Source organism: Macaca mulatta, chromosome 13 (assembly GCF_049350105.2).
Source record: "Macaca mulatta isolate MMU2019108-1 chromosome 13, T2T-MMU8v2.0, whole genome shotgun sequence".
Taxonomy (NCBI): Eukaryota; Metazoa; Chordata; class Mammalia; order Primates; family Cercopithecidae; genus Macaca; species Macaca mulatta.
The window spans coordinates 101,087,233-101,113,712 of NC_133418.1; the positions used below are offsets into that span (position 1 = coordinate 101,087,233).

Here is a 26,480-nt window from a genome sequence, read left to right on the forward strand (position 1 = left end):
TGAAGCTGTGAAAAGTAATGCGAATCCACATTTAAACTAATGACTATGAAAAGATGTATTATGACCACAATAAAGATTACTTTGTAAAAAAAAAAACAAAAGAGCTTCATATGACATTTGGTTGATTTATGGCTTGAAAAAAAAATCAATGACTTTTTCACAATTTTAAAATGAAATAAACAGGCTAGGCATGGTGGCTCACACCTGTAATCTCAGCACTTTGGGATGTCAAAGTGGGAGGATTGCTTGAGGCCAGGAGTGCCAAACCAGCCTTGGCAACACAGGCAGACCTCATCTCTCTAAAAAATACAAAAATTTGGCTGGGCGTGGTAGCTCACGCCTGTAATTCCAACACTTTGGGAGGCCGAGGCAGGTAGATCACGAGGTCAGGAGTTCGAGACTAGCCTGGCCAACATGGTAAAAACCTGTCTCTACTAAAGACACAAAAAATTAGCTACGCATGGTAGCACGCGCCTGTAATCCCAGCTACTCAGGAGGCTGAGGCAGGAGAATTGCTTTAACCCGGGAGGCAGAGGTTGCGGTGAGCAGCTGACATTGTGCCATTGCACTCCAGCCTGGGTGACAGGGCAAGACTCTGTCTCAAACAAAACAAAACAAAACAAAAGACAACTTAGCCAGGCATGGTGGCATATGCTGTAGTCCCAGCTACTCCAGAGGCTGAGATGGGATGATCGCTTGAGCCCAGGAAGTTGAGGCTGCAGCGACCTGTGATCATTCCACTACATTCCAGCTTGGGCAACAGAGGGAGACCCCGTCTTAAAAAACCCAGCAGCCTGGTATGATGGCTCACTCCTGTAATCCCAGCACTTTGGGAGGCCAAGGCAGGTGCATCACCTGAGGTCAGGAGTTTGAGACCAGCCTGGACAACATAGTCAAACCCCATCTCTACTAAAAATACAAAAATTAGGCGGTGTGATGGCGAGTGCCTGTAGTCTCAGCTACTTGAGAGGCTGAGGCAGGAGAATTGCTTGAACACGGGAGGCGGAGGTTGCAGTAAGCCGAGATCGTACCACTGCACTCCAGCCTGGGTGACACAGTGAGACTCCATCTCAAAAACAAAAAACAAAAAATCCAGGAAATCATAACTCTATGCCCACTAACATTTTCTCATAAGATTTCTTCCTTCAAACCTAGTATTCCTAATATTAATTGCTTCACTTTAAAAATGTCTACATATTTCAAACATACACAAAGGAAAAGAGAAAAATATAAACACCCACCCTGACCATTCAGATTTAAGAAATGTTTACATTTTGATTCATTTGTTTCTTTTTTAAGAAATAAAGTGGTACAGTGGCTCATGCCTGTAATCCCGGCTCTCTGGGAGGCCCAGGCAGGAGGATTACTTCAGGCCAGGAGTTCCAGACTAGCTTGGTCAACATAGTGAGATCTTGTGTCAACAAAAAAAATTGAAAAATTAGCCAGGCGTGATGGCATGTAACTGTAGTCCCAGCTACTTGGGAGGCTGAGGCAGGAGGATCGCTTGAGCCCAGGAGGTCGAGGCTGCAGTAAGCCACGATCACGCCACTGTGCTCCAGCCTGGGTGAGACCCTGTCTCAGAACAACAACAACAAAAAAGCAAGCATTATTAAGATAGTTGAATATGGCCAAGCACAGTAGCTCACACCTGTAATACCAGCACTTTGGGAGGCTGAGGTGGACAGACCACCTTAGGTCAGGAGTTCAAGACCAGCCTGACCAACATGAAGAAACCCCATCTCTACTAAAAATACAAAATTAGCCAGGCGTGGTGGCACATGCCTGTAATCCCAGCTACTCAGGAGGCTGAGGCAGAAGAATAGCTTGAACCCGGGAGGCATAGGTTGCGGTAAGCCAAGATTGCACCATTGCACTCCAGCCTGGGCAACAAGAGTGAAACCCTGTCTCAAAAAAAAAAAAACAAAACAACCATAGTTGAATATTATTTCATTTAAAAATATTAAATGGGCTGGGTGTAGTGGTAGCGGCTCACGCTTATAATGCCAGCACTTTGGGAGGCAGGTGGATCCCTTGACCTCAGGAGTTGGAGACCAGCCTGAGCAACATGGAGAAACCCTGTCTCTACAAAAAAATACAAAATTAGCTGGTGGCACATGCCTGTAGTCCCAGCTACTTGGGGGTTGAGGTAGGAGAACTGCTTTAACCTGGGAGGTTGAGGCTACAGTGAGCCAAGATTGTGCCACTGTACTCCAGCCTGGGTGATAAACTGAGCCCATCATACACACAAAAAATTAAATGGCATGCTTTAAATATGTGCATTTTAGGCTGGCATGGTGGCTTACACCTCTAATCATGACACTTTGGGAGGTTGAGGCTCACAGATCACCTGAGGTCAGGAGTTTGAGACCAGCCTGGCCAACACGGTGAAACCCCGTCTCTACTAAAAACACAAAAATTGGCTGAGCGTGGTGGCGGGTACCTGTAATCCCAGGTACTCCAGAGGCTGAGGCAGGAGAATCACTTGAACCTGGGAGGCAGAGGTTCCGGTGAGCCAAGCTCGCACCACTGCACTTCAGCCTGGGTGACAAGAGCAAAACTCTGTTTCAAAACAAAACAAAAGAAAACAATATACATGTATATGCATCTTACTGTATATCAATTATAACTATGTAAAGTTGTTAAAAATAACTAAAGTGCATACTTATTCAGCACCTACTATATATCAGGCATGAATGATTCTAGGTGCTTGGGATACATGTTGAACAAAATAGATAAAGATTCCAGCTCTTTTGGACATTACAATCTGGTGGGGCTGTTTCTTTTTGACTTGGCAGTTCTCCAACATTTTCAACTAGTTCAAAATAATCTCCTACAGTTAATAATAATGTATACTTCAAAATAGCAAAAGGAATGGGTTTTAAATGTTCTCACAACAAAGAAATGGTACGTATTTGAGCTGAGGGACATGGTAATTAGCCTGATTTGACCATTCCATAATGTACATATGTACTGAAACATCACAATGTATCCCATAAATATATAAAATTATTGTCAATTAAAAAATAATGAATAGGCTGGGCGTGGTGGCTCATGCCTGTAATCCTAGCACTTTGGGAGGCCACGGTGGGTGGATCACCTCAGGTCAGGAGTTCGAAACCAGCCTGGCCAACATGGTGAAACCTGTCTCTACTAAAAATACAAAAATTAGGCCGGGCACGGTGGCTCAAGCCTGTAATCCCAGCACTTTGGGAGGCTGAGACGGGCGGATCACGAGGTCAGGAGTTCGAGACCATCCTGGCTAACACGGTGAAACCCCGTCTCTACTAAAAAATACAAAAAACTAGCCGGGTGAGGTGGCGGGCGCCTGTAGTCCCGGCTACTCGGGAGGCTGAGGCAGGAGAATGGCGTAAAAACCCGGGAGGCAGAGCTTGCAGTGAGCTGAGATCCGGCCACTGCACTCCAGCCTGGACGACACAGCGAGACTCCGTCTCAAAAAAAAAAAAAAAAAAAAAAAAAAATTAGCCAGGCATGGTGGTGCATGCCTGTAATCCCAACTACTTGGGAGTCTGAGGCAGGAGAATCGCTTGAACCCGGGGGGCAGAGATTGCAGTGAGCCAAGATCGTGCCACTTCACTCCAGCCTGGGTGTAAGAGCAAAACTTCGTCTCAAAAAATAATAAAAAATAAAACAAAATAGGCCAGGTGCAGTGGCTCACGCCTGTAATGCCAGCACATTGGAAGACCGAGGTGGGTGGATCACTTGAGGTCAGGAGTTCGAGACCAGCCCGGCCAACATGATGAAACCCCGTCTCTACTAAAAATACAAAAAATTAGCCGGGCATGGTGGCAGGTGCCTGTCATCCCAGCTACCAGGAGGCTGAGGTGGGAGAATCACTGGAACCTAGGAGTCGGAGGTTGCAGTGAGCCAAGATCATGCCACTGTACTCCAGCCTGGGTGACAGAGCGAGATTCTGTCTCAAAAAATAAAATAAAATAAAATAAAATAATTCCATAATTTAGATCTGGTCTTTATTATCTCAAAAGTATAACATGTTCATTCTACTACTTTGTTCACATTGTCATCATCCTCCTAGGCATTCAAATCCTAACTATCCTTTAAGTCCTAGCTCAAGATCCATTTCCACCATAAAGATGAAATATTAGACCCTTAGTAATAGTCTTCTCCTAAGCATTTAGATTTTTGGCATTTAAATCATATTGTCTGATGCTGCTTATTATTGTTTCTTTTCACTCTCTTTACCAGATCTACCATCACTGAGGATAAGTACCATGACTCACACATTTCCTGTATCCCTCACAGTGCGCAGCAAGTGCAAAGCAAAGAGTAGCCATCCTTGGGGTGGGGTGGGGGGATGATGAGAAATTATTCCAGTGATGGATACATTAAAAAGCCCTGACTTTACTACTATACAATATATCCATGTAACAAAATTATACTTGTACCCTACAAATTTATACATACATATATATATATATATATATTTTTTTTTTTTTGAGATAGAGTCTTGCTCTGTCGCCCAGGCGAGATCTCGGCTCACTGCAACCTCCGCCTCCTGGGTTCAAGCGATTCTTCTGCCTCAGCCTCTCGAGTAGCTGGGATTACTGGCATATGCCACCACACCTGGCTAATTTTTGTATTTTTAGTAGAGACGGGGTTTCGCCACATTGGCCGGGCTAGTCTTGAACTCCTGACCTCAGGTGATCCGCCTGCCTTGGCCTCCCAAAGTGCTAGAATTATAGGCATGGGTAACCGTACCCAGCTACAGATACATTTATTTTTATTATTATTTATTTATTTATTTTTGAGACGAAGTCTCGCTCTGTTGCCCAGGCTGGAGTGTAACCTCTACCTCCCGGGTTCAAGTGATTCTGCTGCCTCAGCCTCCCGAGTAGCTGGGACTACAGGTGCATACCATCATGCCCGGCTAATATTTTGTATTATTTTTAGTAGAGACAGGGTTTCACTGTGTTAGCTAGGATGGTCTCGATCTCCTGACCTCATGATCTGCCCACCTCGGCCTCCCACAGTGCTGGGATTACAGGCATGAGCCACCACGCCTGGCAAATAAATTTTTTTTTTAAAGCTACAAGAGGGTTGGGCGTGGTGGCTCATGCCTGTAATCCCAGCACTTTGGGAGGCTGAGGGGGGTGGATCACCTGAGGTCAGGAGTTTGAGACCAGCCTGGCCAACATGGTGAAACCCCGTCTCTACAAAAAAAATTAGCCAGGCGTGGTGGCGCACGCCTGTAGTCCCAGCTACTCAGGAGGCTGAGGCAGGAGAATCACTTGAACCTGGGAGGCAGAGGTTGCAGGAGGGGAGATAGCGCCAATGTGCTCTAGCCTGGGTGACAGAGAGAGATTCTGTCTGGAAAAAAAAAAAAAAAGCTACAAGAGTAGTCTTCCTTAAAGGATTCACGAAGTTTCCAATAATAGGTTACTGTTGTCTAGGAAATTACAAATACTTTTTTCCATCATTTTACAATTATAAGCTACTGACAAATTGTTTTTACTTGTTTTATGACAGCAAAAGAGAATGAAGATAGAATAGACCTTGAATTCAAACTGAGTTTTACCGGAATAATGGCTACATCACTTTTGAGCTAGGTAACCTTACATACGTCATTTAGCTTCTCTGAGTCCCAGCTGCCTAACTTATAGCATGGACATAATTATCCCCCTCAGGTTGTTCTGAGGACTAAAGAAGATACTAAGAATACAATAGCGTTATGCTCCTTTCTCTTTCCTCATCCCCCATCATAATTTGTTATAAAGATTGGTAAGAAACATCTTCAAGCTCACGCCTGTAATTCCAGCACTTTGGGAGGCTGAGGTGGGCGGATCGCCTGAGGTCAGGAGTTCAAGACCAGCCTGGCCAACATGGTGAAACCCCCATCTCTACTAAAAATACAAAAATAAGCCAGGCATGGTGGCAGGCGCCTGTAATCCCAGCTGCTGGGGAGGCTGAGGCAGGAGAATCACTTGAACCGGGAGGTGGAGGGTGCAGTGAGCCGAGATCGCGCCACTGCACCACTCTAGCCAGGGCAACAAGAGTGAGACACTGCCTCAAAAAAAAAAAAAGAAAAAGAAACATCTTCAGACTTAATCTAAAATGTCCTGATTTTGACATGATTGTGAAATTTTACTTCTGATTTCATGAATTAAACTTTTTAAAAGCCTGGTACAGTGGCTCATGCCTGTAATCCCAGCACTTCGGGAGGCCGAGGCAGGCGGATCACCTGAGACCAGGAGTTCCACACTAGCCTGGCCAACATGGTCAAACCCTGTCTCTACTAAAAATACAAAAATTAGCCGGGCATGGTGGTGGGTGCCTGTAATCTTGGCTACTTGGGAGGCTGAGGCAGGAGAATCACTTGAACCTGGGAGGAGGAGGTTGCAGTGAGCTAAGCCTGTGCCATTGCACTCAAGCCTGGGCAACAAGAGCAAAACTTCATCTCAAAAAAAAAAAACTTAAAAAAATTTTTTTATATACTTATTGAACCACTCATCAAGGTGTGCAAGGCATTGATTTAAAACTAATGATAAAAGTGTCAGTATCAGTATGACAGACACAGTTTCTATTAGCACAATTTTATGGACTTATAAGGAAAAAATATACTGAATTACTAAATGTAAACATGGCATAGAATTATGAAGTAAAAATTAATTTTAACATGGAGACACCAAAGTCACCATTACCACAGGCATTTTCTACAATAAATTTAGTAATATGCAAATGAACCAGGTAAAATTTATTTATATCAATTGAGTGAGCTGCCACAAATGTATCACAGTCATATGACATGAATGAACCTAAGTCACCTACTATACTGCAGAGAATAAAAAGAGCCATCTGACAAATACCCAAGTTATCAGCATAAAGTTGGCACAAGAATGAATAGATGAAAAGAACTGCCTTCGTTTTTCTTCAGTCTACTTCCAACTATCACCATCATCTTACATTGATATAGTATATCACAGTTTACCAAACATCTTCTCAAATATTATCCCAAAAAGTACAGTGATGAAATCAGTCAGGAGACAGAGAAAACTGAGTTTTATGGAACGTGTCCACTAACAGGAAAATCCAGTCAAAATAGATTTGGACTACTAAGAATGTGGTATTTTAAAATGCTTACATTAGGCCAGGCACAGTGGCGCACGCCTGTAACCTCAGCACTTGAGGAGGTTCAGGTGGTGGGAATCACTTGATGCTAGGAGTTCAAGATCAGCCTACAACACAGCGAGACCCTGTCTCTACTACCAATAAAAACATTAGCCGGGCATCATGGCACACGGCTGTAGTCCTGGCTACTCAGGATGCTGAGGCAGGAGAGTTGCCTGAGTCCAGGAGTTTAAGGCTGCAGTGAACTATACCTGTGCCACTGAATTTCAGCCTGGGTAAGAGTGAGACCCTGTCTCAAAAAAAAAAAAAAAAAAAAAAAAAAATCAATAAATTGGGAGTTTGAGACTATTCTGGCTCGGGAGACTGATTTCTTTTTAAAATCAATAAATAAAAATTTTAAGTAAGTATATAAGAATCTAAATACAAAAACTGCATATTAAGAACTAAATAGGGCTGGGTGCGGTGGCTCCCGCCTGAATCCCAGCACTTGGGGAGGCCCAGGCAGGTGGATCACTTGAGGTCAGGAGTTCAAGACCAGCCTGGCCAATACGGAGAAACTCCATCTCTACTAAAAATACAAAAATTGGCCGGGCGCGGTGGCTCATGCCTATAATCCCAGCTCTTTGGGAGGTTAAGGCAGGTGGATCACAAGGTCAGGAGATGGAGACCATCCTGGCTAACATGGTGAAACCCCGTTTCTACTAAAATACAAAAAAAATTAGCCAGGTGTGGCGATGCGCGCCCGTAGTCCCAGCTACTCAGGAGGCTGAGGCAGGGAAATCACTTGAACCCGGGAGGCGGATGTTGCAGTAAGCCGAGATCGCGCCACTGCACTCCAGCCTGGAGACAGAGTGAGACTATGTCTAAAAAAAATAAATAAAAAATAAATAAAAAAATTAGCCAGGCATGATGGCGCACGCCTGTAGTCCCAGCTACTCAGGAGGCTGAGGCAGGAGAATTGCCTGAACCCAGAAGCGAAGGTTGCAGTGAGCTGAGATTGCACCACTGCACTCCAGCCTGAGTGTCAAAGTGAAACTCTGTCTTAAAAAAAAAAAAAAAGAATTAAATGTGCCTGGACACAGTGGCTCATGCCTGTAATCCCGGCACTTTGGGAGGCCCAGGGAGTGAATCACTTGAGGTCAGGAGTTTGAGACCAGGCTGGCCAACCTGGCAAAACCCTGTGTCTACTAAAAATACAAAAACTAGCCGGGTGTGGGAACACACACCTGTAATCCCTAGCTACTTGGGAGGCTGAGGCACGAAAATTGCTTGAACCTGGGAGGCAGAGGTTGCAGTGAGCTGAGATCATGTCACTGCACTCCAGCCCAGCCTGGGTGACAGAGTGAGACTCTGTCTCAAAAAAAAAAAAAAAAAAAAAAAAAAAAAAAAAAATTAAATGGATAATTAAAAATTAAAAATTGCATATTACAATTTTATTTTTTTAAACATATATTTAATGGTCAAAAGGAATCTGAGGAGGAAAAAATGTAAAAACAAAAAACTGGCCACTTTTTTTTAGATTATGGATTTGTATCAAGGTATTATACAACCAGACATGCTATCTTTATACAGAAGCTTAAGTTTCTTTTTAAAGATAAGGCCATTCCAGCTATTAAATATGAGGGAAAAGAAACCAATGGATCACATTTCCATGTTGGGGTCCTTTTACTTAGATCTTCTATGAAATGTGATTAGACCCCCAAGCCTCCAAGAGCAACTAACTATGATAGCATCAGAACCAAATACTTAAAAGACAGTTCATTTGTATATTTTGTGAATTCTGGTTTACAACATACTAAGTGATAGAAAATGAAATCTTTTGGAAAGTTTCAGCTTATTTTAGCTGTAATCATAGTAATGAAACAAATATATTTTTGTCCTTTCCTAGAAATTTTTAATGGGATAGTTAAATACTCCAAGGACCAAAGTGGTAGTGACAACAGTAATTTAAATGAGAAAATCCTATGGGAAAGGTGACACTTAGGCAGAGACTGGCAAGGTTACTTACTGAGTCATTCCAGGGCTGACCAAGACATTCTCATTCCAGGACATTCTCATTCCAGGGCTCCATACTGAAATGTTATGTTATGTCACAAAGGGCCCCCCCGCCCCGTTTTTTTAAATAAGTATTTTAATTCAATTTCAGAAAAAAATGGTACATGACTTGGATGAGAAAGCATAAAATTAAGAGGCTTTTCTGGAAACGCAAGAAAAAGAAATAACCTTTAATATATTCAATAATTTTCTGGATCTTCCTCTTGTGTCAAAAGCTACATATTTTCCCCGCAAAGCAGCTGCTCCAAGAACTAACTAGCCCTCTTTATCTCTCTCTAGCTGGGATAGACTAATTCCGCTCCACTCCCACCTCTCTTCTTTCAGTAACACTGTGTAGGTGTTAATGGCCTGGCTCTCACCAATGAACAGAATTGTCCTTTAAGCCAGCAACTCACAGGCAGTGCCACCCAAAGCCTCACCCCCAGTCCCCAGGGCCAAAGCCACAGAGCTGGCATTGTTTCCAATATCCCAGGAAGGAGCCAAAAGCTGACCTTCAGCACAAATCAAAGCCCAATATGGAGAGAGAATAACTGCTTCTAGGCCCAGATTAGGCGAGCTGTGGGCAAGAAAAGGGGAGTTTTTGCAGCCACCCCATCTTTAGAAACAAGGGGAAAACTAGACCCTTTCCCACTATTATGGTATAGAAGGTACTCTACTGTTCCAAGGGGACCTGAAAGCACAAAAGGATCTAAATAAATAAGGAGAACTTTTCCCAGGTTGGAGACAAGAGTGACAAACAGAAAGACGGGTGAATATAATATGTAGGAAGATGATGCTGGAAACCTCAGCTCTTCACACAGCTGCCAGCCCTACAAATAACACAGTAAGAACCAGGACAACCACTCCAGACTGGTATAGCTGGAGAATCTTCAGGCCTTTTCCTAGGTCCCATATCAAGTGTTGGATCCCATTCCAGGTATGATACATGAGAGGGAAGACGAGTGCAAACTTAGTTGTGTCGATCAGTACTGGCCCCAGACACAGGGACCAATGAGTTCCAAATAAGACTCAAAGTTCCCAGGGAGTAACAAGGTCGACATGCGAAAAAAAAGAGACGCCTGCACTCAAAGCAATACCAGTGCCATGGTGGCAGATGGACATTGCTGTGGGAAGAGACCAACTGCAGATAGTGACGTGGGGAGATACGGGATGGTTTGAACCCGTGTTCTTATTCCAGAACCACTCCATCTCTTCTTTGGCCGTGGTTCCCAAAGGGACAGCGTTTCTTATACAGAGCTGAGGGCTAAAGCAGGCTCAGAGGCAATGATGACCCCAACATGTCTCAGCAAGAGTGCAGCCATCTTGGGTTCCGGTCTGGATGGAAGTGCAAAGCCCATTTTAAATAAAATCTCCCTTAGCTGGGCATGGTGGTTTACACCTGTAATCCCAGCACTTTGGGAGGCCAAGGCAGGCAGTCACCTGAGGTCGGGAGTTTGAGACCAGCATGACCAACATGGTGAAACCCTGTCTCTCTCTACTAAAAATACAAAATTAGATGGGCATGGTGGTGCATACCTTTAATCCCAAATACTTGCGAGGCTGAAGCAGGAGAATTGCTTGAACCCGGGAGGCAGAAGTTGCCATGAGCCAATATTGAGTCATTGCACTCCAATCTGGGTGGCAAGAACAAAACTCCATCTCAAATAAATAAATAAATACGACTCCTTTTGAAAACCTTCCATGATTTCTCCAATAGGTGTGAATATAAAATTATTAACATGAGAAGAGATCAGTTAGGTACTCTTAAATTTGCAATGCCTTCATTGCCACAACTCTAGTCCCAACCACCATCAACTCTAGGTGGTCTCCTCATTTCCATTCTTGTCCCCATCCAATCCAGTTTCTACACAGTAGTCAGGACGACTTTTTGAAATAAAAAGTTGGCCAGGTAGGGTGGCTCATGCCTGTAATCCCAGCACTTTGGGAGGCCGAGGTGGGCGGATCACTTGAGGTCAGGAGTTCAAGACCAGCTGAAACCCCGTCTCTACCAAAAATACAAAAAATTTAGCCAGGCATGGTGGTGCATGCCTGTAATCCAGCTACTCAGGAGGCTGAGGCAGGAGAATTGCCTGAACCTGGGAGGCAGGGTTGCAGTGAGCAGAGATTGCACCATTGCACTCCTGCCTGAGTGACAGTGCGAGACTCCGTCTCAAAAAAAAAAAAAGAAAAAAAAGAAAAGAAAAAGTTGTTTGTAGGACTTATCCTGCTGTAATTTTTTTTTTCTAAGTTAAACCTTTAAATGACTTCCTATTAGTTAGAAAAATGTCCAAGTCATTTGGGTAATATTACAGGAGAGTTCATTGTACTGTTTTCTCCCTACATTTGAGTGGTTTGAAAATTTTTCTATAAAAGCTAAAAAAAAAAAAAAAAAAAAAAAGAAAAAGAAACAGAAAAAGCTGATCCCAAATCCTTAACATTGCTTAAAAGGCCCTGTATCAGCTGGACGTGGTGGCTCACATCTGTAATCCCAGCACTCCGGGAGGCCAAGGAGGGTGGATCACCAGAGGTCAGGATTTCAAGACCAGTCTCGCAAACATGGTGAAACCCCGTCTCTACTAAAAATACAAAAATTAGCCGGGCATGGTGGCGTGCTATAGTTCCAGCTACTCGGGAGGCTGAGGCAGGAGAATCGCTTGAACCCGAGAGAGGTTGCAGTGAGCAGAGATCGTGCCACTGCACTCCACTCTAGCCTGGGCGACAGAGTGAGACTCTGTATCAAAAAAAAAAAAAAAAAAAAAAGCCCTGCATCATCTCTCTGGCCCTAACCTACTTTATCACAGCACCCTTTTGCTTCCCACACACCAACTGCTGAAGTTCCTGAAATGACCATCTTCCCTAGCCTCCATGCCATCTATTTCCTTTGCCTGAGCCTTTCTTCTCTCCTTTGGGAATCATCTTCCCCTAATTCCTATTTATCCCTAATATCTGAGCTCAAAGATTACTTTCCTAGGAAAACCTTCCCAGCTGGGATAAGTCCCCCTGTTACCTTCTCTCACAAACAACTTACATTCTTTGTTTTAGCCTCTGTCTTGGCTTATTGGCATTTATTTGCGTGACTATTTATTTTATTTTATTTTATTTTTTGAGATGGAGTCCCGCTCTGTCACCCAGGCTGGAGTGCAGTGGCACCATCTCGGCTCACTGCAACCTCCGCCTCTCGGGTTCAAGCGATTCTCCTGCCTTAGTTTTTTTCTGAGTAGCTGGGATTACAGGTGCCCCCCACTACGCCCAGCTAATTTTTGTATTTTTAGTAGAGAGAGATGGGGTTTTACCATGTTGGCCAGGCTGCTCTGTAACTCCTGACCTCAGGTGATCCGCCCACCTCAGCCTTTCCAAGTGCTGGGATTACAGGCGTGAGCCATCGCTCAGGGCCCTGATTATTTTCTTAATATTTGTTTTGCCCAACGACACTGTATAGTCTAAAGGCAGAGTCTGTAATTGTCACTATCAAATCCTTAGCACTCAGTACACAGTAGGTACTACATTTTTTTGAATGAAAAAATATTAAATCAAGTCTATGCTAATTATTATTATACATTATTAAATTAAAATGCAAGTAAAGCACCCTCCACAGTGTCCAGCTGAAAACAACTGCTCAGTGTGTGTGAGCTTAATACCGCGCTGCAGTCAGCCTCATATCGTTAGTGTGCTTAACCACTCCCTCTTCCCGCACACATTTTTTACACATTTTTGGACTCCGTCAGTGCCTAGCACTAACGTTAGTATTATACAAAGATACTCTTAATTCACTGAATTTAACTGCCTTTTAAATAAATCCGACTTTCAGCATATTTAGACAGAAGACACAACATGAATTTTTAAAGAGTTTCCCCCCTAAAAACAAACTACAACCGGGCAGACTTCATACTACCACATTCTTTTCTGCATTCGCATCAAAACAAATCCGCAGTTTCCTATCTTTACTTATCTCAAATTACGTACATAGGAACCAACGCTGGACTCCACACGAACATTCATCATTGCTGACAAGTAATAAACTTTTTTATTACAGGCAGCGAAAAGGGAAAAAAAAGGCACAAAGAAGAAAAAAAGGAAATGTGAAATCAGCGAACAGCAGGCCTTCAAAACATCAGAGAAAGTGAGTTGTGGGAGACGGGTGAAGTCACTAATAGGCATACTTTGTATCACTGGACCGCAATCGTGCAGCGTTCGCCTTTGAAAATAGAAACATTGTGTAGCGCATAACTCCAAGTTTCGGAACGCCCTGCGAGAGAACCGGGAGCTGTGCCTTCAGCTAGCTGGCGAGTCAAGCCGCAGGGGCTCGGGGTCGCTGCTCACCTGGACTGGGCAGGAGCCTGGCCCGGGCTCCGCCGCCCGTGCCACTTCCCGAATCGCAAACGCGCGGCCCTCCGGAACGAGACTCCCCCGACACCGACGATCCGCGGCGACCCGGCCACAGGCCGCGACCCCTCGGCCCCACTCGGCAGGCGGCCGCCCCGCCCCGCCCTCACCCCACTGGACGCGGTGCGGCCCCAGGACGCTCACCTCCGGGCACGGCCTCCCGGCCTCGGCCTCACTCAGCTTAGGCACCGCGGGCACCGTTTGGAAGCGGGCTCCGTTTGGCTGGAGCCCTTCAGATCCGGAGCGCCGCCGCCCCAGACCGTCTCAGGTTCCGCGGCCGCGCCGCTGAGATCCCGCCAGCCTCTCTCGGTCTTCTCCAGGCGCCCAAGCGCGCGCCGACGCCGACTCCGCGCAGACCCGAGGAGGGCGAGCGGGCGCGGGAGCGCGCCGAGGGGCGGGGCTTGTTCCTGCCGGGCGCTTCAGGTCCCGGCGGGAACTGCGGTAATGGCGGCCTCCACTTCCCGCCACGGGCCCGGCGGCTGGCTACCCCCCTGGACTGGTGAGAAGCAGGCAGCTCCGTGTGTGCTCACCAGAGAACCCAGCGTGTGCTTACCCAGGTACTTCCTCAGACTCTGAAGCCGTGGAGAGACGTCCCTGCATTCTGACAATGTTGAACTTGACCTGAGCCCTGTGGCCCTTAACAGCGACGTTGAAGAAACCCTCACCCACCTTTGTTCTTTCCTTCTTTCTTTCTTTCTTTTTTTTTTTTTTTGAGACGAAGTCTCGCTCTTATCCCCCAGGCTGGAGTGCAACGGCGCGATCTTGGCTCACCGCAACCTCCGCCTCCCGGGTTCAAGCGATTGTCGTGCCTCAGCCTCCTGAGTAGCTGGGACTACAGGCGCCCGCCACCACGCCTGGCTAATTTTTGTTTTTAGTAGAGATGGGGTTTCACCATGTTTTCCAGGCTGGTCTCGAACTCCTGACCTCAGGTGATCCGCACACCTCGGCCTCCCAAAGTGCTGGGATTACAGGCGTGAGCCACCGCGCCCGGCCGCTTTGTGTTCCTAAAAGGACTTACTACACGCAAACGCCCTTCCGCATGTGACTTAGTCACGACTCAAGGATGCCCCCGTGGTTAGCTGTGACAAGGTCAGGCCCAGACCCTCTAAATTCCAGTTCTTCGCCTCACAAATGGTTAGCTGACCTGTCTGTAGTCACAATGTGGACAAATCCCGGCTGCCTTGACTTGACAGGACTTGAGTGAAGCAGCTCTCCCCCACCCGGCCTCTCTACACCGTGACCGAGCCTCAGCCGCAGCCAGCGCGCAGCCCTCCTCATCCGAAAATGGACGGACCCCAGGGAAAACATTATCTGTGTAGTCTCATCGCTGCCACCTCCATTCTTCTCCCCACTTCCCCACACCCGGGTCTTCCTAGCGCTGTTCACTCATCTCTGTAAAAGGAAAGCCCTTTTCTGCCTGACCCAGGAGATCGCTGCAGATCTCATGGTTGGAGAGTTCTCCCGGTTGCGGTAGCCTCCCACAACCCCCACTCTCAGTTGCAATAGTTTCTTTCCCTTTTCTTGGATATCTGCCACTGAACTCTCTCCTTACGTATATCCAGATTTGTTTTTTATTTTATAGTCCAGCATTCTCCCTATTGCAACAGTCCTTCTTCCTATTGCAATAGTTCTCCGCCCTTATTGCAATAGTCCTTTTCCCCCCTGTTGCAATAATCCTTTCTGAATAAAGTCTCGGTTTGCCTAAATCGGGATTTATTTGTAAGTCTTTAGCGCTGGGAATCAGAGATTGATCCTCACCTACAGACTCATGCCGTTTCCCCCACCACCACCTCCTTCATCTCCTGTTCAGCAATTTTGGGAGCCCGTGGTGAGTTCAAATCTCACTGCTCCTGAGACCGAGTCTGTTGAAGCATAAGGAGTTAAATTGATCCCTTTGGGCAAAGAGACTTTTCTTTGACCCTTCTGCGAGAGCTCTTCCGATTTTTTGGTCCCCGCACCATTTAATGAAGACAGGATTCTTCCCTTGTCAAAAATCAATTGACCTTGGATGTATAAATTTATTTCTGTACTCTCAATTCGATTCCATTGATTATATATCTTATCTTTATGCTACTACCATACTATTTTGATTACTGTAGCTTTGTAGTGGGTTTTGAAATCAGGAACTATGAGTCTTCCAACTTGCTCTTCTTTTTCAAGATTGTTTTATCCCTTACAATTCCATATTAATTTTAGCTCAGCTTTTCCACTGCTGTTAAAAAAAAAAAAAAAAAAAGGGAGGGGGGCCACTGGGATTTTGACAGGGACTGCTTTGAAATGGAGGAGTATTGATATCTTCATTTTTTTTTTTTTTTGAGATGGAGTTTCGCTCTTGTTGCCCACACTGGAGTGCAATGGCACGATCTCAGCTCACTGCAACCTCCGCCTCCCAGGTTCTAGCAATTCGCCTGCCTCAGCCTCCAGAGTAGCTGGATTACAGATATGCACCACCATGCCCAGCTAATTTTTGTATTTTTAATAGAGACGGGGTTTCACCATGTTGGTCAGGCTGGTCTCAAACTCCCAACCTTAGATGATCTGCCCGCCTCGACTTCCCAAAGTGCTGGGATTACAGGTGTGAGCCACCACACCCGGCCGGAGTATTGATATCTTAACAATATTAAGTCTTCTACCTGGTGCGATGACTCTCGCCTGTAATCTCAGCACTATGGGAGGCTGAGGCAAACGGATCACGAGATCAGGAATTCGAGACCAGCCTGACCAACATGGTGAAACCCTATCTCTACTGAAAATACAAAAAAATTAGCTGGGCATGGTGGTGCGTGCCTGTAATCCCAGCTACTCAGGAGGCTGAGGCAGGAGAATCACTTGAACTTGGGAGGCAGATGTTGCAGTGAGCCAAGATAGCACCATTGCACTCCAGCCTGGGCCGCAAAGCGAGACCCTAACTCAAAAAATATACATAATATATTATATATATTATATATATTATATATATATAAATAAAGTCTTCAAATCCTTAAGCATGAATATTTTTCCATTTACAGTCATGTGCCACATAACATTTTGGTCCATGACTTACAGCATATATGATGGTGGTCACATACGATTATAAGGCCATATTTTTCCTGTATCTTTTCTATATTTAGATACACAAAAACCATCGTGTTACAATTGTCTACAGTATTCAATACAGTAACATGCTGTCCAGGTTTGTAGCCCGGGAGCAAGGCTATGCCATGTTGCCTAGATGTGTAGTACACTATACCATCCAGGTTTATGTAAGTGCACTCTGTGATGTTCACACAACAACAAAATCACTTACACGACACATTTCTCAGAAAGTACTCCCATCGTTAAGCAATACATGACCATACTTAGACCTTCTTTAATTTCTTTCAGCAGTGTTTTATAATTTTCCATGTACAAGTCTCATACCTCTTTGGTTAAATATATTTCAAAGTATTTTATTGTTTTTAATGCTATTGTAAAGGAGTTTATTTCCTTTTTAGATTTTTTTATCGCCAGTATTTGGAAATACCACTGATTTTGTGTATTGACCTTATATCTAACAACTCTGTTGAATTCATTTATTAGCTCTAATCATTTGCTAGAGATGGGGTCTCCTTATGTTACCCAGGTTAATATCGAACTCCTGGGCTCAAGTGATCCTTCCACCACAGTGTCCTGAGTAGCTAGAACCACAGATGTGTGCCACCATGCCCAACCAATTAAAAAAAAAATTTTTTTTTTTTTTTGTAGAGATGGACTTTCACTGTGTTGCCCAGGCTGGTCTCAAACCCCTGGCCTCAAACTATCCTCCTGCTTGGGCTTCCCAAAGCACTGGGATTACAGGTGTGAGATAACACACTTGGCCTCAGTTTTATTTCTTTCTTTCTAATGTGGATGCCTTTTATTTCTTTTTGTTATCTAACTGATCTAGCTAGAACTTCCCAGTACAATGTTGAATAGAAATGAAGAGGCTGAGTGTGGTGGCTTACACCTGTAATCTCAGCACTTTGGGAGGCTGAGTCAGGAGAATTACTTGAGCCCAGGAATTTGAGACCAACCTGGGGCAGCATAGTGAGACTCCGTTACTAGACTTAATTTTTTTTTTTTTTTTTTTTAAAGGAATGATGGGCCGGGCGCGGTGGCTCAAGCCTGTAATCCCAGCACTTTGGGAGGCCGAGACGGGCGGATCACGAGGTCAGAAGATCGAGACCATCCTGGCTAACACGGTGAAACCCCGTCTCTACTAAAAAATACAAAAAACTAGCCAGGCGAGGTGGCGGGCGCCTGTAGTCCCAGCTACTCGGGAGGCTGAGGCAGGAGAATGGCGTGAACCCGGGAGGCAGAGCTTGCAGTGAGCTGACATCCAGCCACTGCACTCCAGCCTGGGCAACAGAGCGAGACTCCGTCTCAAAAAAAAAAAAAAAAAAAAAAAAAAAAAAAAAAGAAAAGAAATGGTGAGGCCAGGCAAGGTGGCTCACGCCTTTAATCCCAGGCCTTTGGGAGGCTTAGGCAGGTGAATCACTTGAGGCCAGGAGTTTGAGACCAGCCTGGCCAACATGGTGAAATCCCGTCTCTACTAAAAATACAAAAATTAGCCAGGCATGGTGGCAGGCACCTGTAATCCCATCTACTCAGGAGGCTGAGGCAGGAGAATTGCTTGAACCCGGGCAGCGGAGGTTGCAGTGAGCCGACATCACGCCACTGCACTCTAGTCTGGATGACAGAGCAAGACTCCTCTCAAAAAATGATGAGTGGGTTTCTTTGTCTTGTTCCTAATTTTAGAGAAAAAGCTTTCAGTCTTTCACCATTGAGTATGATGTTAGCTATATGTTTTTCTTTTTCTTTTTTTTTTTTTTTGAGACAGAGCCTCCCTCCATCCCTGCAGCCCATGGTAACCTCTATTCTACTTTCTTTTTCTTTTTTTCATTTTTTTTTTTTTGAGATGGGATTTTCACCAGGTTGCCCAGGCCAGTCTCAGTCTCAGACTCCTGGACTCAAAGCCATCCTCCCACCTTGGCCTCCCAAAGTCCTATGATTACAGGTCTCAGCTACCACGCACAGCCTATTCTACTTTCTGTCTCTATGAATTTGCCCATTCTAGATACCTCATATACATGGACTCCTACAATATTTATTCTTTTGTGTCTGGCTTATTTCACTTAGCATAATTATTTTCAAGTTCATCCATGTTATAGCATATGTCAGTATTATCATTCCCATTTATGGTTGAATAAGATTCCATTGTATGTACATATGATATTTTGCTTATCCACTCGTATGTTGATGGCCATTTGGGTTGCTTCCACCTTTCTGCTATCTTGAATAATGCTGGTATGGACTTTAGTATACAAGTATCTGACTCCTTACTTTCAATTTTTTAAAATTTTTGTTTTATTGTGGTAAGAATATTTATTTATTTATTTAATTTTTGAGACAGCCTCCCTCTGTTGCCCAGGCTGGAGTGCAGTGGTGAAATCTTGGCTCACTGCAACCTGCCCCTCCTGGATTCAAGTGATTCTCTCACCTCAGCTTTTCTGAGTAGCTGGGATTAAAGGTGCCCCCTGACCATGCTCAGCTAATTTTTGTATTTTGAGTAGAGATGGGGTTTTGCCATGTTGACCGGGCTGGTCTTGAACTCCTGACCTCTGGCGATCCACTCACCTTCGCTTCCCAAAGTGCTAGGATTACAGGTGTGAGCCACCGCGCCTGGCCCTTTCAATTTTTTTTGAGTATGTACCTAGAAGTAGAATACAGTATTTCTGTGTTTAACTTTTCAAGGAACAGTCATATTGTTTTCCAAATGGCAGCACCATCTTACATTCCTACCAGCAATGTACCAATGTTCCAATTTCTCTGCATCCTCCCAACACTTGTTATTGTGTGTGTGTGTGTGTGTATGTGTATGTGTGTTTATAACCACCCCGCCCTAATGAGTATGAAGTGTATCTCACTGTGGTTTTGATTTGCATTTCCCTGCTGACTAGTGATGTTGAGTATCTTTTCATGTGCCTATTGGCTATTTGTATATTTTTCTTTGGAGAAATGCCTATTTAACTCCTTGCAAATTTTCAAATAGTTTTTTTTTGTTGTTGTTGTTGTTGAGTTACAGGAGTTTTTGGGTTTTAAAAAATATATATTATGGATAGTAATCCCTTATCAGATACGTGATTTGCGAATCTTTCCTCTGATCCTGTGAATTGTCTTTTCACTCTGGGGTCAGTATCCTTTGATACACAAAAGTTTAAAATTTCGGTCAAATTAATTTATTCTTGTTTTGCCTGTACTTTTGGTGTCATATCCAAGAAATTATTGCCAAATCCAATGTCATGAAGAGTTCTCTGTTTTTTTCTAAGCATTTTATAACTTTAGCTCTGACATTTAGGTGTTTGCTCCATTTTAGTTTTTGTTGTTGTTGTTGTTTTGAGACAGAGTTTTGCTTTGTTGCTCGGGCTGGGCTGGAGTGCAGTGGCACCATCTCAGCTCACTGCAACCTCTGCCTCCCAGGTTCAAGCGGTTCTCCTGCCTCAGCCTCCCAAGTAGCTGGTATTACAGGTATGCACCGCCACACCCAGCTAATTTTTGTATTTTTAGCAGAGACAGGGTTTCACCATGTTGGCCAGGCTGGTCTTGAACTCCTGACCTTAGGTGATCTGCCCACCTTGGGCTCCCAAAGTGCTGGGATTACAGGCATGAGCTACCACACCCAGCCTTATTTTTCTATTCTCTATTTATCTCCACTCTATTCTTTATTTCCTTCTGTTGGCTTGGGTTTAGTTTGCTCTTTTTCTAATTTCTTTCTCTGTTGACTTTTTTAGTTAGAAGTGCAAACACTCAAACAGGACTGTAAGCTCCTTAAGGGTACAGACTGAGTAATTTGTTTATTAGATACTTTCCAAAGTACTTTTCACAGTAGCTATTTCACAGGTACATAATAGAGTTCAGTGAATGCTTTTTGAATTGACATAGAAGGATGATGGGTGGTACTCAGCAATCTGCTCCTCATCCTGCATCCTCTTTACCAATTGGTAGCCCTGCCAACCATCCAGTTCAGGACAGAAACCAAGTGAGCATCTTTGAGCATTTCCTTCCCTTGAGATGAATATCTAGGTCAGCACTGTCCAGTAGAACTTTCTGTGATGATGGAACTCTTTCTGCATCATCCAACACATTGGCTACTAGCAACATTCGCTTATTGAATATTTGAAATGTGGTAGTATAACTGAGGAAATGAATTTGTTTTTTTTTTTTTTTTTTGCGACGGAGTCTTACTCCATCGCCCAGGCTGGAGTGCAGTGGTGCGATCTCGGCTCACTGCAAGCTCCGCCTCCCAGGTTCACGCCATTCTCCTGCCTCAGTCTCCCGAGTAGCTGGGACTACAGGCGCCCGCCACCATGCCCGGCTAATTTTTTGTATTTTTAGTAGAGATGGGGTTTTACCGTGTTAGCCAGGATGGTGTCAGTCTCCTGACCTCGTGATCTGCTCGCCTCGGCCTCCCAAAGTGCTGGGATTACAGGTATGAGCCACTGTGCCTGGCTGGAAATGAATTTTTAATTTTTGAATTTTAAATAACTACATGTGCTAGTAATCACACTGAACAGTGCACAATTCTAATGTAAACAATTCTTTTTTTTTTTTTTTTTTTTACACAGAGTCTTGTTCTGTTGCCTAGGCTGGAGTCCAGTGGTGTGATCTTGGCTCACTGCAACCTCCACCTCCCCCATTCAAGCGATTCTCTTGCCTCAGCCTTCTGAGTAGCTGGGATTACAGGCGCGCACCACCACACCCAGCTAATTTTTGTATTTTTAGTAGAGCCAGGGTTTCACCATGTTAGCTAGGCTGGTCTCAATCTCCTGACCTCAGGTGATCTGCCCCTCTCGGCCTCCCTAAGCGCTGGGATTATAGGCATGAGCCACCACTCCTGGCCTAATGTCAACAGTTCTGATTTTGCCTCTTGATTTCAAGTGTTTCTCAAATGTTTCATGGATCTTAAAGATGCAGTCCCATGGATTGCATCCTACACCTCCCAAATCAGGACCATCTCTTCACTGATGGCCTCCCTATAGACTTGCAGTGTCTCACTTTAGCTCCATTGGAAGTACAGCTTTTTTTTTTTTTTTTTTTTTTTCTCTTTTGAGACAGGGTCTTGCCCTGCTGCCAAGGCTGGAGTGCAGTGGAGTGACCAAGGCTCACTACAGCCTCAGACTCCTGGGCCCAAATGATCCTCCTGCCTCAGCCTCCTGAGTGGCTGGGACTACAGGTACTTACATCATGCCCAACTAATTTATGGCTCTTGCTTTGATGTCATGTTTAAGAATACTTTATTGTTTTTATTATTTATTTATTTATTTGAGACGGAGTTTTGCTCTTGTTGCCCAGGCTGGAGTGCAATGGCACGATCTCAGCTCACCGCAACCTCTGCCTCCTGGGTTCAAGTGATTCTTCTGCCTCAGCCTTCCGAGTAGCTGGGATTATAGGCATGCACCACTAGGCCCAGCTAATTTTGTGTTTGTAGTAGAGACGGGGTTTATCCATGTTGGTCAGGCTGGTCTTGAGCTCCTGACCTCAGGTGATCCACCTGCCTCGGCCTCCCAAAGTGCTGGGATTACAGGCGTGAGCCCCCACGCTCGGCCTATTCTTTTTCTTTTTATAAGATCTATTTCATTCTTTTAAAATTTGTTTTGTCACTTTTTGCTCATTAGTTCTTTTTAATCTCTCCTTTATTTTTTAATTTAATTTTATTTTTTTGAGATGGAGTCTCGCTCTGTCACTCAGGCTGGAGGGCAGTGATGGGATCTTGGCTCCCTGCAACCTCCACCTCCTGAGTTCAAGCAATTCTCCTGCCTCAGCCTCCTGAGTAGCTGGGACTACAGGCATGTGCCACCATGCCCAGCTAATTTTTTTGTATTTGTAGTAGAGACAGGGTTTCACTGTTAGCCAGGATAGTCTCTATCTCCTGACCTTGTGATCCACCTGCCTTGGCCTCCCAAAGTGCTGGGATTACAGGCGTGAGCCACCACGCCCAGCCATTTCTCCTTTATTTAATTTTAAATTATTATGGTTACATAACAGGTTTTTTTTTTTTTTTTTTCCAGTCTGGGTTTCCCTCTGTCTCTCAGGCTGGAGTGCAGTGGCACTATCATGGCTCACTGCAGCCTCTACCTCTCAGGCTCATGATCCTCCTACCTCAGCCTCCTGAGTAGCTGGGAACACAGACATGCACCACCATGCCTGGCTAATTGTTTTTTTAAGTTTTTGTAGAGTCAGGGTCTTACTATGTTGCCCAGGCTGGTCTTGAACTCCTGGGCTCAAGTGATCTTCCTACCTCAGCCTCCCAAGTACTGGGATTACAGGTGTGAGCCGGTGTGTCCAGCCTAGCTGTTTGTATTTAGGGAGCACATGTGATATTTTTATACAAACATACAATGTGTAATGATCAAATCAAGGTAATTAGGATATCCATCACCTTAAGTCTTGTTTCTTTGTATTAGTAATATTCCAAACCCACTCTTTTATTTTGAAATATACAGTAAGTTATTGTGTATTAATACATGTTATTGCATATTAATAATAATTATATCTAGTGCTCAGTAGTACTAGATATAATTCCTTCCATCCTCTTTATTTATATTACTTATCTGAATATAAATCTGTGGGTCTCATTCTGTTGTCTGTTTTTTTTGCTGGCTGTCATGATGATTCTTTTGTGATTTTCTGTTTTTACTGTGAATCATATTCATGGGACTTTATTTTTGTGCCTTCTGTTGAAGGTATATTCTGTCTGAGATGATTTATGTTTGCTTCTGCTTTATGCTTAGGATCACTGTTGACTCAAATCTATTTAACCTGAATTATTGTTGTGAGGATCTTCATACCTAGCCTTAGTGAATTCGGGCTGTAAACCTGTTGATCAGTGTGTCGTTATTAATTTTCAAGGGACCCCCACCCCCACACCCTGCCCCCTCACTCCCCACTCTTAGTGTCAGTGTTGGGAAAGGTGGGCAGTCCTCCTGGAGATGAGTGATGGGAAGGTTGGTGGGTTTATTTCTAATTTACTCATACTTAGCTATATCCTTATTATAGCAGATTTGGTAGGATGATTGCATTAGATTCCATATATTTAGCAGATTTTAGGCCTTACTACTGTCTTTTGTATTTCTTCCCCCCCACCCCCGAGGTGGAGTCTTGCTCTGTCACCCAGGCTAGAGTGCAGTGGCATATTCTCAGCTCACTGCAACCTCCACCTCCAGGGTTCAATCAGTTCTCCTGCCTCAGCCTCCCGTGTAGCTGGGACTACAGGTGCCCGCCACCACGCCTCACTAATTTTTGTATTTTTAGTAGAGATGGGGTTTCACCATGTTGGCAGGCTGGTCTCGAACTCTTGACCTCTTGATCCGCCTGCCTCAGCCTCCTAAAGTTCTGGGATTACAGGCATGAGCTACCACACCTGGCCTGCTTTTTTTTTTTCTTTTTTTTTTGGAGGCGGAGTCTCGCTCTGTCATCCAGGCTGGAGTGCAATGGCGTGATCTCGGCTCACTGCAACCTCTGCCTCCCGGGTTCAAGTGATTCTCCTGCCTCAGCCTCCTGAGTAGCTGGGATTACAGTTGCCTGCCATAATGCCTGGCTAATTTTTGTATTTGTAGTAGAGACGGGGTTTCACTATGTTGGTCAGGCTGGTCTCGAAATCCTGACCTCATGATCCACCCACCTCAGCCTCCCAAAGTGGTGGGATTACAGGCGTGAGCCACTGTGCCCGGCCTTGCATTTCTTAAAGCAGAGAGAATAGGTCAAATTCTCTGGGGTTGAGCAAATGCATTGGAAATGAAAGCTGTCTTCAGAGCCTTGCTTACTTGTCCTGGGTTCCTGCTGTGACTTAGCTTTTGATCTGAGCATTTCTTAGTATCTTGCCACCTCTTACATGTACTGCAGGGTTTTTTTTTTAAAGTTCAAAAAATATTTAACCAGCGTTTTAGTTATTTCCTCTAGTATGTACTGTAGAAAACAGGCAACTCTTCCATATCTCTTTTCTTTTCTTAATTTTCTTTCTGAGACAGGGTCTCACTCTGTTGCCTAGGTTGGAGTGCAGTGGTGAGGTCTTGGCTTACTGCAGCCTCCACCTTTCGGGTTCAAGTGATTCTCATGCCTTAGCCTCCTGAGTATCTGGGATTACATTATAGGTTATGCACCACCATGCCCAGCTCATTTTTGTATTTTTAATAGAGATGGGGTTTCGCCATGTTGGCCAGGCTGACCTTGAACTCCTGGCCTCAAGTGATCTGCCTGCCTTGGACTCCCAAAGTGCTGGGGTTACAGGCAAGAGCCACTGCGCCCAGCCCCCCTTTTTTTTGAGATGCAATCTCACTCTGTCGCCCAGGCTGGAGTGCAGTGGTGTGATCTTAGCTCATTGCAATCTGAGGCAATTCCTTGCCTTAGTCTCCAGAGTAGCTGAGATTACAGGTGCCCACCACCAAACCCAGCTAATTTTTTTTTGTATTTTTAGTAGAGACAGGGTTTCACCATCTTGGCCAGGTTGGTCTTGAACTCCTGATCTCATGATCCACCTGCCTCAACCTCCCAAAGTGCTGGAATTACAGGCGTGAGCCACTGCGCCTGGCCTCCTTTTTAAAAAAAATTTATTTTAATTTATAGAGATGGGGTCTCACTATGTTGCCCAGCCTAGTCTTGAAATCCTGAGCTCAGGAGATTCTCCTACCTCAGCCTCCCTAAATTCTGGGATTACAGGCATGAGCCACTGCAACCAGCCCTTTTTCTTTCTTTTTAAATTTTATTTTAATTTATAGAGATGGGGTCTCACTATGTTGCCCAGGCTGGTCTTGAACGCCTGAGCTCAAGCCATCCTCCCACCTCAGCCTCCCAAAGTGCTAGGATTTATAGGCCTGAGTCACCTTGCTTGGCCATATCTTTTTCAAGTCTTTCTTTCTTTTATCTACAATTTTGGGGTTCAACACATATCTCAGGGTTCATTATCTCTCAGAGGTTTTCCCTAAAATCCCTGCTGGAATTAATGGCCTCTGCCTCATTCTTATCACATTGTATTGCAGTTTACCGGTTTCTTCCCTATCTTATTCATTCCCTCTATGTCTGTGTGTTCTTTGAGGATTTTTTTTTTTTTTGAGACGGAGTCTCGCTCTGTTGTCCAGGCTGGAGTGCAGTGAGGCTATCTTAGCTCACAGCAAGCTCTTGACTCCTGATCTTGCTCTTGAACTCCTGATCTCATGATCCGCCCGCCTCGGCCTCCCAAAGTGCTGGGATTACAGGCGTGAGCCACCGCGCCCGCCTCTTTGAGAATGTTTAAATGTTCTTGATTTTTAAAAATCTGTGTATTTCCTGGCCTAGCAGAGTACCTAATACCAGTTGGATTTATTTATTTACTTACATATTTTCTAGAGACAGGGTCTCACTATGTTGCCCAGGCTGGTCTCAAACTCCTAGGCTCAAGCTTAGTTGGATTTAAAATTAACTTTTGTTACCTCCAGGCGCAGTGGCTCACGCCTGTAATCCCAGCACTTTGGGAGGCGGAGGCAGCCAGATCACGAGGTCAGGAGATAAGACCATCCTGGCAAACATGGTGAAACCCCATCTCTACTAAAAACTACAAAAAATTAGCCGGGCGTGGTGGCACACGCCTGTAGCCCCAGCTACTTGGGAGGCTGAGGCAGGAGAATCGCTTGAACCCAGGAGGTGGAGGTTGCAGTGAGCCCAGATCGAACCACTGCACTCCAGCCTGAGCGACAGAGCAAGACTCCATCTCAAATAAATAAATAAGGTTAACATTTGTTGATAGTAAATGGTATAGGTTATGGTAACTTGGCCTTCCCAATTTAGGACTACAAAAGCAAACAAACAAAAACAAAGGAGGAAAGCACACAAATCCTTTGTATATAATTTGCATACCACACACCTCTGCAGGACACTAGCCTGTTTTTTTTTTTTTTTTGAGATGGAGTTTTGCACTGTTGCCCAGACTG

General features: G+C 44.7%; 1 protein-coding gene and 1 pseudogene across 5 annotated transcripts in view; both read right to left on the reverse strand.

Moving 5' to 3' along the window:
* UBXN2A (UBX domain protein 2A) overlaps positions 1-26,480 on the reverse strand; it is a 72,288-nt gene that overhangs the window by 43,395 nt on the left and 2,413 nt on the right. The window contains exon 1 of one of the 4 annotated variants that reach the window (XM_028831943.2): positions 13,666-13,861. The exons of 1 other annotated variant lie outside the window; for it this stretch is intronic. The gene's annotated coding sequence lies outside the window, so the exon portion shown is untranslated. Of the gene's footprint in view, positions 1-13,458; positions 13,595-13,665; positions 13,862-26,480 lie in introns of those variants that run through there. 2 more of the 4 variants (XM_077960086.1, XM_028831944.2) reach the window with 2 other exon arrangements.
* Positions 9,806-10,475, reverse strand: LOC144333893 (succinate dehydrogenase cytochrome b560 subunit, mitochondrial pseudogene; annotated as a pseudogene). Its single transcript, XR_013403026.1, has one exon. The product of XR_013403026.1 is annotated as a succinate dehydrogenase cytochrome b560 subunit, mitochondrial pseudogene (transcript).